The sequence below is a fragment of the Trachypithecus francoisi genome, unplaced genomic scaffold (genome assembly GCF_009764315.1).
Source record: "Trachypithecus francoisi isolate TF-2019V2 unplaced genomic scaffold, Tfra_2.0 Lachesis_group3, whole genome shotgun sequence".
Taxonomy (NCBI): Eukaryota; Metazoa; Chordata; class Mammalia; order Primates; family Cercopithecidae; genus Trachypithecus; species Trachypithecus francoisi.
In genome coordinates, this window is record NW_022681468.1 from 66,828,997 (window position 1) to 66,842,152 (window position 13,156).

Below are 13,156 nucleotides of genomic sequence, written 5' to 3' on the forward strand. Positions count from 1 at the left end.
GTGTGCATGTCCTAAAAGCTCCCCTTTCCCATTGGCCCTACAAGATGTGCTGCCCTCTTCCATCTGGGATTTGTAGTAAACTGTTAAACTACTTTTTTTTTTAATTTGGAAAATAAAGTCAGAGATAGCTCTTCAAAAAAAAAAAAAAAAGAAAAGAAAAGAAAAAAAAGAAAGAAACTGCTTCTGCTATTTTATGTTTTGCTGTGCTGCTTCCTCTGTGTCTCGCCTGACCAATACACCTGAACCTAACTTCCTTCCTGGCCAGGACTCTCTTAGAGAGTGGCTATCCACAGGTCAGACAAGAGTTCCACAAGGGTGTCTGCTAGAATGAAGATTTTCCTGTGTGAGAGACACCTCATCATGGGTTGAACATTTAGGTATTAGGCTATCTATGAGAATAAAGAAGTACCCCGTGAAAGCACACTGTAAGTATCCACGACCATCTACCCTGGAGTCCTGTGAGTAGAGCACTGGAATTTGTACCACTTTCCGGAGGGAGACCTCAAGACCAAATTAGAGGAAAATATAACAATTGTATACTGGAAATTTGCTGAAAGAGTAGATTTTTAAATGCGTTCACGCACACACATACGGGAAATGTAGTTTGCAGACTTCAAGCCCCAGTAGTATAAAATATAGCATAATTGGACAGATGTGAAGCTGAGAAAGATGAGTTAATAACTTGCACAAATGCTCATGAGACAAATTGGCCTGTAGTTTTCATTCTCATAGTGAATTTCTTCATTTCTTTTAAACATCTCTTTATTTTACCATATATTTAAAGTATAAAGCATGATGTTTTGATATACTTATATATAGTAAAATGGTTACTATAGTGAAGCAAATTAACATATCCATCATCTCACAAAGTTACCCTTTTTACACACCTGTTAGGATGGCTGTTACTAAAAAGTCAAAAGGTAAATGTTGTTGAGGCTGTGGAGAAAAGGAAACAGTTGTACATTGTTGATGGGAATGTAGCTTGGTGCAACCATTATGGAAAACAGTATGGAGGTTTCTAAAGAAATTGAAAACAAAAGTACCATATGGCCCAGCAATCACCTTCTGGCCATATACTTGACGGGAGTAAGATCACCACCTTGTCAAGATATATGCACTCACATGTTCTTGTAGGGCTCTCACCTCAGTACTTTGCTGCCTCCAGGACATGGCTGTGAAGGAACATATGTGGCTGACTGTTTGGAATAGAGTCCCTCATTTTAAGGGTTTATTTGAGCTCAATTGTTTTAAATAATTAAGGTGGATTATGTATTAATTTACTTGGATTCAACTGTAATAACATCAAGACCTGGACCGTATTACATTTCTTCTCCTGTTCAATACTTCTCTTAACTAAAGTGGGTCCCTTCCTCCCCACCCATATATCTCTATCTAGCTATTTATCTATATCTAGCTATATTTCTCCACTGATATGCAAGACCTTGACATAGACCCATACATATATGACAAAGAGATTATATTTTATCGCTTTCTAGTCACCGGTAGTAGGAGCCTTCTGTTAGCCTGCTTATCAGCTTTGGCTCACTCAGTCATGGACTCATTATAGTCTCAGGAAACCCTCAGCGCAAATAACTTTTACTAGATCGTCATAGCCCAGGATTTATAACACTGTGGTCCAAGGACACTGGCATCATTATCATCTGAAGATCTTTTTATCTTTCAGACTTCTGAGTATACACCTCAACCTAGTGAGCCCTAACCTTATGGAATGTGAAACCCTGCAATCTGCTTTCTTATCAAACTGCCCAGGGAACTCCAGAGCAAACTGAAGTTTGAGAATCACAAAGAGGCATCTTATACCTCTTCCAAAAATTAATTGCATGCATACGCAGGCTTCCTCCCTTCTCCACTTCACATCTTCCCTCTTTTCTGCTCCATGGTACCTGGAGGAGAAACCTTAAAGACCTTCCTCACTTTTTCTCCATTTGTCTCTTGCTTTTTGCTGTTACCAGTTCTTGCTACCTCCTCCTTCTCATAGGAAGAACCACAGTTGTGGAGGGAAGAGTTATTTGCTCCTTGAATGTTTGAAAAGTTTACATGGCACTTATATATCTTTCAACTTGGTAATTGTCCAAAATGGTCACTGAGAGGCACTGTGCATACTTTACGTGCTGCTGAATTTCAATTCCACAGACATCATTGGTCATTCCCCCTTCTGGGCTGGATGTTTGTATCTCTATCAGTGAGAGTCACCAGACCCTGAATAGGAACATTCACTGAAGAAGGTGTTCTTGTCGGTGTGGGTAGAATGAGAGAATGAGTATAGGCCTGCAGCACTTTGAGACTCCATCAAACTGGCCTCTCAATCTCTCCCTACTCATTTCATTTTTGTTTTTGCCTTATTTTACACCCCAACTGCCATAGGCACTACCCTTACCCATTCATGAATCAATGCTTTCTTGCAAGCTTCCTCTAACTCTTCTGATATCCATGGTAACCTGGCCACAGCTAGCACAGTGCCACAAAGAGGTCAGCTCATGTGACCCCTTGGGAGGGCTTGACTTTATCCTTACAATCTTTGTGTGTGGCTGTTTACATAGAAACTGACAGAGCTCTAAAGAAAGAAGTAGGCAAGTTATAGTGTGCAGGGCCTTGCTCCTCTGCCGCCATTTGAGTTCAATCACTTTGTACTTCATCTCTGATTTCACTTAAAATCCTTACATGCCTTGCAGGGTTTAGCTGGCTGTTCACAATCCCTGGCATACGCCTTTTTCCCTCTACTCATCCACACAAACATTTCCTGGAGTATGCTTTTGCAGTTCCTCCAGAGACTCCTGGTGGATGGAGGTGGAGTGGGGAATGGTACTGAGGTTAACTTGGGTCAAATTGCATATTCTCTTTCTTTTGGAATATCCCAGTAAGGAGTCATTTAGGAGAAAAATATGGTTAATTTAGCCCAATTCAAAATTATTTCATCACAAAACACTAACATAGGGTTCTTTGGAACATGATCCTGTAGAATTCCCTGGGGGATTTTGTCGTGTAACTGCAGACTAACCCTAATCTTTGTTTGTTTTCTTTCCTCCTTAGATAAATTATTGGGCATTGGTACCTGTATTAGAACAAAGATAGAAAAAAAAAGATTAGATGGACTTGCTTAGAAAGGACTAACAAGCTCTTTCAAATGCCTTCCAAAATGAGTATTCCTTCCTTACCTCACTCTGATATTGTAGGTTATTTCTTATGCTCTATGAACTACTTTTCCTAACTGTCACCCCCTTGTGTTCTAAAACATTCTCTCTACTCCAACCACCTGCTGCTTCAGTGTACTATCTGCTTGCTCACTTCTGTGACCTTCTTTATTCATTTTCCCGTGCTTACACTGCCCCCTCTTCACCTCTGTCTCTTTCATGAAACTTTCTTGGCTGACACCTCCCCTTCTCTGTGCTCAATTAACCAAAGAATTCATTCAACATATGCCAATTATGTGAAGGACTGGGTTGGGCTCTCAAGATACAGTAATACTGAAGGCAGACCTGGGCTCTATTACTATGGAAATGGGATTCTCTAGCTTCTGAACCACACCTCACTTCCATAATTGCTTTTACTCATTACCTCTTTTTATAATTTTAATTTTGAAACATTTTCAAAGTACAGAAAAGTTAAATGGTATAAATGACTCAAATATATCCTTCCCCCAGAGACTCCATTTTAGCCTCCTTTATAACAATGGGATATGATCTAAGACAGGACCTTACACCCAGCTGTAATGTGGCTCAAACTTCAAACCTGAAGCAATTCTTTAGTTTTTTTACTTTCCATGACGTTGAAGAGTTATGAAGATTAAAGGCCAATTTGGGTCTGTTTGATGTTTCCTTATGATAACACCCAGAATTTTTGGCCAGAATTTCACAGAAGTGATGCTGTGTTCTTACTTCATCCTCTCTTGGCAGCTGTTTGCCTACTTGTCTCATTGTTGGAGAAGTTAACACTGATTCCTTAGTTAACATGATGTCTGACATTTTTTTTTCTGCTGCAAACCTATCTATCTTTCCCTTTGTAACAACAGGTATTTTGTGGAGAGTCACTTGGAGACTGTGTAAAATCTACTCATCCCAATTTTATCTACCAGTTTTAGCCTCCATTGATGTTTCTTGCCTGAGTTAATTGTTAGCATAACAGTTTGCCAAATGCCATTATTAGTTGCCATTCAGTAGTATGTAAAGATGTAGGTATGTGTATATGTACGTATGTATTGATATAAGTGTGTACTTAGAGACTTACATCGATGAGTTATGATCCATTACAATGATTATTTATTTTGATGTTCAAGTTGTCCCCGATTTGACCAGTGACAGCCTCCTAAACCTGATATACCAAGATGTGCACAAGCACGTCTTCTTTCCTTGCCCCTAACCACCCTGGAATCAGCCATTTATCTAAGATGTCCTGTTTTTGTTTTTTTAAATGGAGAAGTGGCATTCAAAAGTCAAGATCTGTGTGCTTGGTGTGCTTTATTGCTATTGAGATGTTGCTGCCCCTAGGCCCTCTCAGTGGTCAGAGAAAGGAAATCTATGCAAGTATATACACACATGCATACACACCTACATAATATATACATATCTGTGCACATAATGTGTCATACACATGTGTATATACACATTTTCCTCTCTCTATATCTCTGTATCTAGCTATACACTGAAAACCATGAGTTCGTCCAGACAAACTTTAATTCCAATCTAATGCTGCAGGGGTTGTTTCTCCTTCCCCCTTCTCAAATTTGTACCTCATGTTCTCTGACAGTGAAAAGCCTAGTTATCATTATTCTTGATATTTTTACTTATTTACTCAATTCTCCAATAAGTAATTTCCTGACCTTGCTGGGGTGTTGCCCTGCTCTGACCCCTTCCTTGTGTGGTCCCTGGCTGTTCACACTGGGATGCCTTACTGCCAGGGATACTGGAGGGAAGGCAGCCCCATCACCTGTGTGTGGTATGTGTGTGTGTGTGTGTAAAAAATAAGACTTAAAAAATCATAATTTGACAAGTTATGAAATGCCTCTCCCACCTCTTTTTCTTATGCTTCTCTATGTATTGAAAAATAAACTTGTTACTTTCCTTTAAAATAAACCAAATGAACCAGTAACGATGACAATTTTGAGCAAACATATTTTATCAACTTTCGAGTTTACCTTCTTGGCTTAACACCAAAGGACTTGCAGTCATTTACACACATTTTGTTCCTACCCCAGGACTCCAAGCTCCTTGAGGACAGAGGCTGGCTTCTGTTTGTTCTTGAGTCAATGGGACACTTTGCACCAGTGTCTGAAGTGGAATGTGTGTCCAATTTGTTATATTGATTATATTTCTCCTATCAGAACTGACCAGCTGTTTTGCAGAGTTGATTGCACTTACTCATTATTCCAACATTTCATACAAGTAGCTTCAACCCACAGATATATCTCACCTGCAATGTATATTAAGAAGCTTGTGGGAAGCTTCTTAATATACATTAAGAGGTCACAAGTTTATTCACTAGAAAATCTTTTGCAAACTGAATAATGTCCTTAAAAAGGAAATAGGAAGAAAAAATGGTATGAACAAAACAAAGGAGGCATTATGGAGATGCTTGTTTTGTAAAATTAATGAAGATGTTTACTTTTCCTAACACATGAAATACTGTGCAGCAAATAGATTCTGTTTGAAATGGAAATGGTCAATTGATTGGTAAGGGAGATATGTACAAAATGTTTACATTGAAAGTTATAAAATGCAATGATAGACAATTGTAAAAAGTGTTGTAAGCTTAGTGATAGACTTGTTTTAGGTATAATTTGGCTTGAGAAGATATGTTTCACACTGTTGGGATTGTGTCTGGTGTGTAGCGGTCTTCACCAGGCTTTGAGTACATGTTTGTATTACATGCAAGTTACAAGGGCTTCAAGGCCCTGCTACAGGATTTCCCCTCTGCCAATAGTTCTCATGACTGTATATGTAAATCAGTCATTCTCATTGCCATTGCCATCTTCTTAACATGACTTCAGAACGAATCTTCCTTGAAGTCTTTCTGCATTACCACTGGCTGTTTTTGCCCCTCTTCTGGCCTAATACATTAGTTTTTGGACCAATTTAATTTGTTGTCTATTTCAGATAGATTAAAAAAGACGATTGACATCAGACAGCACATCAGGCAAGGTTAAAAATGCAATTTCTGGTTCATTAAACTCAACAGACGAGGTCAATCTTTAATAATTGTATAATCTACTAAGCTATGTTCTCAGAAGACTTCTGGTAGACTTGCTTGTGCCAAAATGTGCACATTTGAGAAAATAAGACCTCATTATGCTTTTAAAATACACACACACACACACACACACACACCACAAATCAATTTGAGATTTACTTTAAGAGATCCACTTAGAAATAATAATTTTGGTCTAATTAAGGCATGAATTAATTTTCTTCTTTTTACTGGCATTAGCAGGAGAGCCTAGAATTGAAGATGGAGGCCAATCTGGCCTGTGGGTTTATAAAAGATGTATTTATTTCATGGTTCTGACGATTATGAGAGCAAGCAACACATTCCAAGTCCTGCTTATAGGAATAAGCTTTCACAGAAAATTATATGGATAAAGTGTCTCTCCAAAATATAGCACTGCTTCCCATTCTTTCCCAATTGAGCTTTCTCTGATTACTAAGGCAAGTCACGTCTTATAATAAACAGTGGGGGCCATTATCCATAGAAGGGGAGAAGTAAGGCTGTTTGTCCTCAGTTATTTATTTATTTATTTTTTGGGCAGAGCTAGCTGAGGTTTTATTTTGAAAACACACACACACACACACACACGCGCATACACACACACACACACAAAGCAATTGAATTGTTCTGTAGCTGGAAGCATGGGCAAGGGGTTTCCCCAGGCAGTAAACTCCCCCGCCAGTGGGCTGAGGGCTAGGGCTGAGCCTCAGGTGGGTCTCCTGTTCCCTGTGCTCCGCGCACAGTGGCCTCCCTCCAAGGCTCTGGGGCAGCCGCATGAGGGGTACGCTGGAGGGGCTGCCGCAGCTGTTCACTTGGGCAGGACATCAGAGCACTCCGACACCAGCTTCCCATCGTGGGTCTCGATCTTCTTCACAACCACGACCCTGGTGGAACAGGTTTGGCTGAAGGAGCTGGAGCCTGCAACAGAGCCAAAACTGGAGCCCAGGCCGTAGCTGAGGCTGGGAGTTGTGAGGTCCCCATAGGCCGAGCTCAGCCTGCCTGCATAGCTGCTGGTGGTCTTCATATGGATACTCATGTTCTGCATCCCAGACTCCAGCTGGTTCTCCTCGCCTGGCGGCAGGTTTCTGTAGGTGATGATCTCGATGTTCAGGGCCAGCTTGATGTTCATCAGCTCCTGGTACTCGCGCAGCTGCCGCTCCAAGTCCTGCTTGGCCTGCTGCTGGGTACCCTCCAGCTCGGACAGCTTGGTGTTGGCATCTTTAACGGCCAGCTCCCTGGCTGTTCAGCAACTGTGATGGCGGCCTCTAGGGAAGCCCTCTGGCCTTTGAGGCCCACAATCTCAGCCTAGAGTTGGCTGATGTTCTGGTTCATCTCGGAGATCTCAGTCTTTGTGCGCCGCAGGTCATCCCCAGGCTTCCCAGCCAGCGTCTGCAGCTCCTCATACTTGATCTGGTACATGCTCTCAGCCTCAGCCCTGCTTCACTTGGTGACCTCCTCCTACCGCACCTTGACCTCAGCGATGATGCTGTCCATGTTCAGGAAGCGGCTGTTGTCCATGGACAGCACCACAGACGTGTCCCAGATCTGGGATAGCAGCTTCCGGATCTCCTCTTCATACAGCTGCCTGAGGAAGTTGATCTCATCAGTCAGCCCTTCCAGGCCAGACTCCAGCTCTAACTTGTTCACATAAGCTTCATCCACATCCTTCTTGATGAAGACAAATTCATTCTCCATCTCTATATGCTTATTGATCTCATCCTTGTACTTGTTCTTGAAGTCCTCCACCGGCCCCTGCGTGATGCCAAGCTCTGCCTCCAGCTTCAGCTTCTCCTGATCCAGTCTCCAGCTGCCGCCTAAGGTTGTTGATGTAGCTCTGGAACATGTTGTTCTTGTTGCTCCAAGCCCTCTTCTGCTGCTGCAGGAGGCTCCACTTGGTCTCCAGCATCTTGTTCTGCTGCTCCAGGAACTGTACCTTGTCGATGAAGGAAGCAAACTTGTTGTTGAGGGTCTTGATCTGCTCCTTCTCCTGTGTGCACACTGCCTGGATGTTGGGGTCCACCTTCAGGTTAAGGGGGCTCAGCAGGCTCTGGTTGACTGTGACAGCCATGATGTCTCCCATGCTGCTGGCCCCACCATAACCTCCACCCAGGCCACGCTGGAAGCTGCTGCTGCCCACTTGGGAGAAGCTCGAGGAGCTGATGAGGGCACTGGGCCCACTCTTGTAGGAGTGGCTGCTGAAGGCCCCTGGCAGAGAAGTGACACCTTGTAGGACTTCTGGGTCACCCTGATGGACATAGTGGAGGCAGGAGTGGAGGCAGGCAGGCTGAACCAGGCAGAGATTCCAGAAGGGGCGGATAAGCTGCTTCTTGGTCCAGTTATTTCTTTTAGTATTCCTAACTTCCCTCCTGGTTCCTAACATGCTGGCATACATAGCCTGGGCTGGTGAGCATTTAAAGTTCCTTATCTGGATTAGGGTCTACTCCAAAAATATGTGTCTACTCCAATGTCCAGTGATTATACATCAGAAATATGGTGAACAGCAATATTAATTTAGTTGGGAAAAGCGTCTTCCTTCAGAGTAAAAAAAATTCAGATTGGGAATCTTGGCTCAGCTACTTCCTAGGTGAGTTTGTATTGATTGACTGAATCTGCCTACTAGGAAATAAGCAAGTTTTTTTTTACTTCTTTGAGTCACAGGTTCTTGTCAATCAATTAAGGGCAATACTACCATGCAGAATAGTTGTGATCACATGAGATAATGTCTACAAAGTGCTTCACATGGTATCTGATACAGAGTAAGCATTCAGAAATGATAGAAATTATTATAATTACATAATACATTTGTGGAAGAGGAAGAATTCCAACTTTTATTATCTACTCATATCCCATTCTCCAAATGAGACTGAAGAATTTCTAAGTCAAAGGACAATACAGATTATTACAGTGGAAAAAAATAAGCTCGTATATCAAAATACAGGATGTTAACTGGGCACAGTGGTATGCACCATAGTCGTAGCTACTTGGGAGGCTGAGGCAGGAGGATCACTTGAGCCCAGGAGTTGGAGACTATAGTGTGTTGTGACTGCATCTGTGAATAGCCACTGCCCTCCAGCCAGGGCAACAAAGGAAGACCTATCTCTAAAATAAATACATACATACATTCATATGTACATAGAAAGGGGAAAAAAAGACCCTAAGAAGTTAGTGGTATCAATTAACCATCTTAAAAGAGGACCAGAAATGTGGAAGGATGCAGGCTAATAGGTGGATTTAGGATATTTACTGCCTGTGTCTCCTACTTACTTTAGATGGCCAGTAGAGCTGCTCCTCCCTTTCAATTTTAGTATCACCTCTTCTGGGCCTTCCTTGAATCTTCCATAGGGGATTCTTTTGGATGATCATTTTATGGCTTAATTGACCTTCATTATTAAAAGACAAAATGGAAACAAAACAATTCTGAACAGAGGCCATCAGTGTACTGTTCAGAGCATCATGTTTTCATAATCAACTTACTCATTTGCTCTAAAGTTCTTCGTAGTTTGAATTCTGAGATATCTAACAGGATGAAGTTTGTCAGAGAATGAAATGAACAGAATGACATTTTATAACAGAATGGCATTTCATAACAGAATGAAAACAACCAAAATGATCATTTCAACAAGCTTCCTCTAATTGCCTTTAGAGAACGTGGCTTCCTCTGCTTACTTGAACATCTAAATAAAGGACAAAACATTTGTAATTTTAATATTAAGAATATACTCAGGGCATGTAATTTTGGTCAGACTGACACCTGATAATTTCAGAAATGGTCAGAGCATATCCTTATGGTTTCACAGTTTAAAACTTTTTTTCTTAAAGGTTTGTTGAATAGAAATCTTAGACACAGTAAATGATAATGTTAAAAACAAATAAGTTATTAGAAAAGGCTATGAATCAGTGTAGTCTACCCAAGGTCATATCTGTTAGTAGGCCTACTGGGGGCTCAGGAGGTATTTAGAATGCACCCAATTGTTCTCAGAAGGCCAGATGTCTCCTATGTCCTGTGAGTCTCCAAGTTCTCCTTTAAACCACATATCTAGCTACTCAGAATGGGGTGTGCTTTGCAGACATCACACAAAGGTGTAATTGGCCAGTAAGTACATCGTTGTCCCTCTCTCTCATCATTCCATTGTCCTTGTGTTCTCTTCTCTTCCTTAAAGAAAAACAAATATACATAATTGTGGTCAATACTGTACTCATTCACATAATAGAAGCGTATAGTACTCAGACAGAGAATATATGATATATGTCCTGGAGTTGTAAAAGGAAGAGGAAAATCAGAGAAATGTGGTGTCCTGGAATCCAAGAGGAGAAGGCATTTTGAGAAGATGGTAGTCAATAATGTCTACTAGAACAGACAGGCCTTGAAAACTAAGAGTTAAGAAAAAGCTACTGGATTTGGTGAGGTCATTGGTTAGCCTTGACAGATTTCAGAATAAAAGTCGTTTGGGAAGCCTGGTTTTATTTTATTTTTATTTTATTTTATTTTTATTTATGAATGTGGGGTGGGAGGGGCTGGTTATGACAGGAATTTTAAGGTGTGTGTGTGTGAGAGCATGAAAACACTGTATTTAGAATATCCTTTAAAGAACTTTGTGAAAGAAAGGCTACATTGAGGATGGTGGCTGGAGAGAGATGTGGTAGCATCAGTGAAACACAGCTTTTCAGCCAATAACACCTGAATACCTTTGAAGACCTGGAGGCTCAAACCTGTGTAAGAAGAAGTTGAGGAGACAGGAATGGGCAGATACAAGAACTAGATCCTCTAGGAGTAAGGAGTGACTCTTACTTTATATTTTTACTTTGTAAACATTCAAAATATCAGCATGTATTAGAAAAAGTCAAGAATGGTGATGTAGTCTTTGTAGAATGGTAGCAGGTATGCAAAGGACCCTTGCCTACAACTTGATGACTAAAAATGAATGCTGACAGTACTGAGCAGGACCTAGTCTACAAAGTTTGCCTGTCAGGAACACATTTTAAACAGAAGCTAAGCTATTGTTCCTAGTAATAGGAAGAACTTGTTAAAGTTTCAGGTTAGATTAGTTCTCTGAGGGTGGAGCCTATTATGGACAGTCTACATCAACCTGTCATGTTCTGCTGCCCAAGTATGGTAAATTCTCCCATTGGAACGTAGAACTGAAAAACGATGTCGTAAATAACAATTCCAGGCTGTCAGCGTGGAGTGATCACTGCTCCCACCCTCCTGGTTCTACTCTTATTCTAAAGGCCAAATAAATTCTGAGAATATTTATGTTCTATTCAGATTAACAAATTGAGATTTTGGCCTTTTTCTCTAGTTGCCTGTTCCTTTACTCAAAATTAATTTGTTACAAGGCACAGTGAGTTAATTAGTATGATTAGCTCCCTTGTCTTCATGCTTGCATTTTTAAGGACTTCAAAGTCAAGGTACTGCTTACACAGATGATTATTTGCAGACAGCTAATTCTTGAGTTATTGTCTTGGGATGGCCATAATCATATTATTAGCATGCCTTTTACATTTCTTGATTTTTAAAGAAATGTTTCATTTTTATATTCTAGTTTAGAACTTTCATTGTCAGTAAATATTACCAATGAGCTTCGTTCTGTTAACATTTTCATGTCACATATTTTCAAAATATGAGATTTCAAATTCCAAAATAATTTGTTTCTATAAGTTTAGGGAAGTGGTGGTAGTAAGCATTTCATTAATAAAGTTGTTGTTATAATGAGTAATCAATGTGTATTCAGTGTGTATGTGTTGATAATTTGAAGCAGAACAATAGAGAGGGAAAAGGAAAAGAATGTACCACTAGGGGCCACTCTGATCTTAAAGCTTGAACCAATGAATGACAATTGCAACAATGACAATGGTGGTGACATCGATAGACACTTTATTTATGATAAAATGGAGGTAGTTGGTGTGAATATAATATTCTAAATTTAGGACATGAAATTTTAAGCTTGATGAGATTTTGTCTGAACATGATTTTTTTTCAGACGCTTTGTAAATACTTTGTATTAGTTGATATTACTAAATCATTTATGAAATTAACAAATGTGGAAGTATTGCTAACTTTTGTAAAGGAGAAAGGTGTGGTTTGATGATCCCAGGATACAGAGTCATCAATTTAGCATTGACATCAACTTTCACTATCATAGTAATAAAGCTATTGAACTCTTCTTCTCTGGCTTGGTTATCCAGAAGAGATATCTCTTTCTCAGGAGTGTCATAAAAGATACTTGGTTAAAGTGTGAATAGTGTCCTGATTACAGTAATTGTTAAATATTATTATGTAAAGCGAGGTAATGATAGTAAAAGTAAATGAAATACATGAATGAAGCAGTTACCTGGTGATCAAACTACAAATAAAACATCAGTCCTGTGTGGTAATTAAAAGTTATCTCTTTACAGAGTATTTCCAGATAAAGTAGTCAAAGACTGTTTTCCCGAATTGTTGATATTTGGCTTTCAATAGTTACTGGTTCACAAAAAGCCACTTGATTACCAGACTAATCTAATTGACCTAGGATAGCAGTGAGAGAGCTGTAAGGGGCTCTCTCTTCTTCACCTAGAAGACCTTGCTGAACAAAATCTAGCAGATCCTTGAAATTGTTAGCAAAGTATAAGGATATGTACATATGTGTAGGTTCAGCAATACACATATATCTCATTGGAACTTCAAAGACACTCATGACCAAAAAAGGGTTATATCTACTCTTCTAGGGTATTTGATAGTGGCAGTGGCTAACATCATATCCAAGGGCTTGATTGAAGGTAAAAATCAGTGAGAATGAACATCAAAAGCAACTTTCAGTGGGAAAAGTGACAAAGGGTCAACCTAAGGTCTCAGCAGGAACTTTGGTTGTCCTATGTAAAGCAATAAAGGCACTCCTTAGGACAACCTATACATATATGAGGGCCAACAATTTTTTTTTTGTTTAGGTTTTTAAGT

The 13,156-nt window shown here is 40.1% G+C and overlaps 1 pseudogene; it reads right to left on the reverse strand.

The window, feature by feature from the left end:
- Positions 1-7,027: 7,027 nt before the first annotated feature.
- Positions 7,028-8,490, reverse strand: LOC117071282 (annotated as a pseudogene).
- Positions 8,491-13,156: the final 4,666 nt, after the last annotated feature.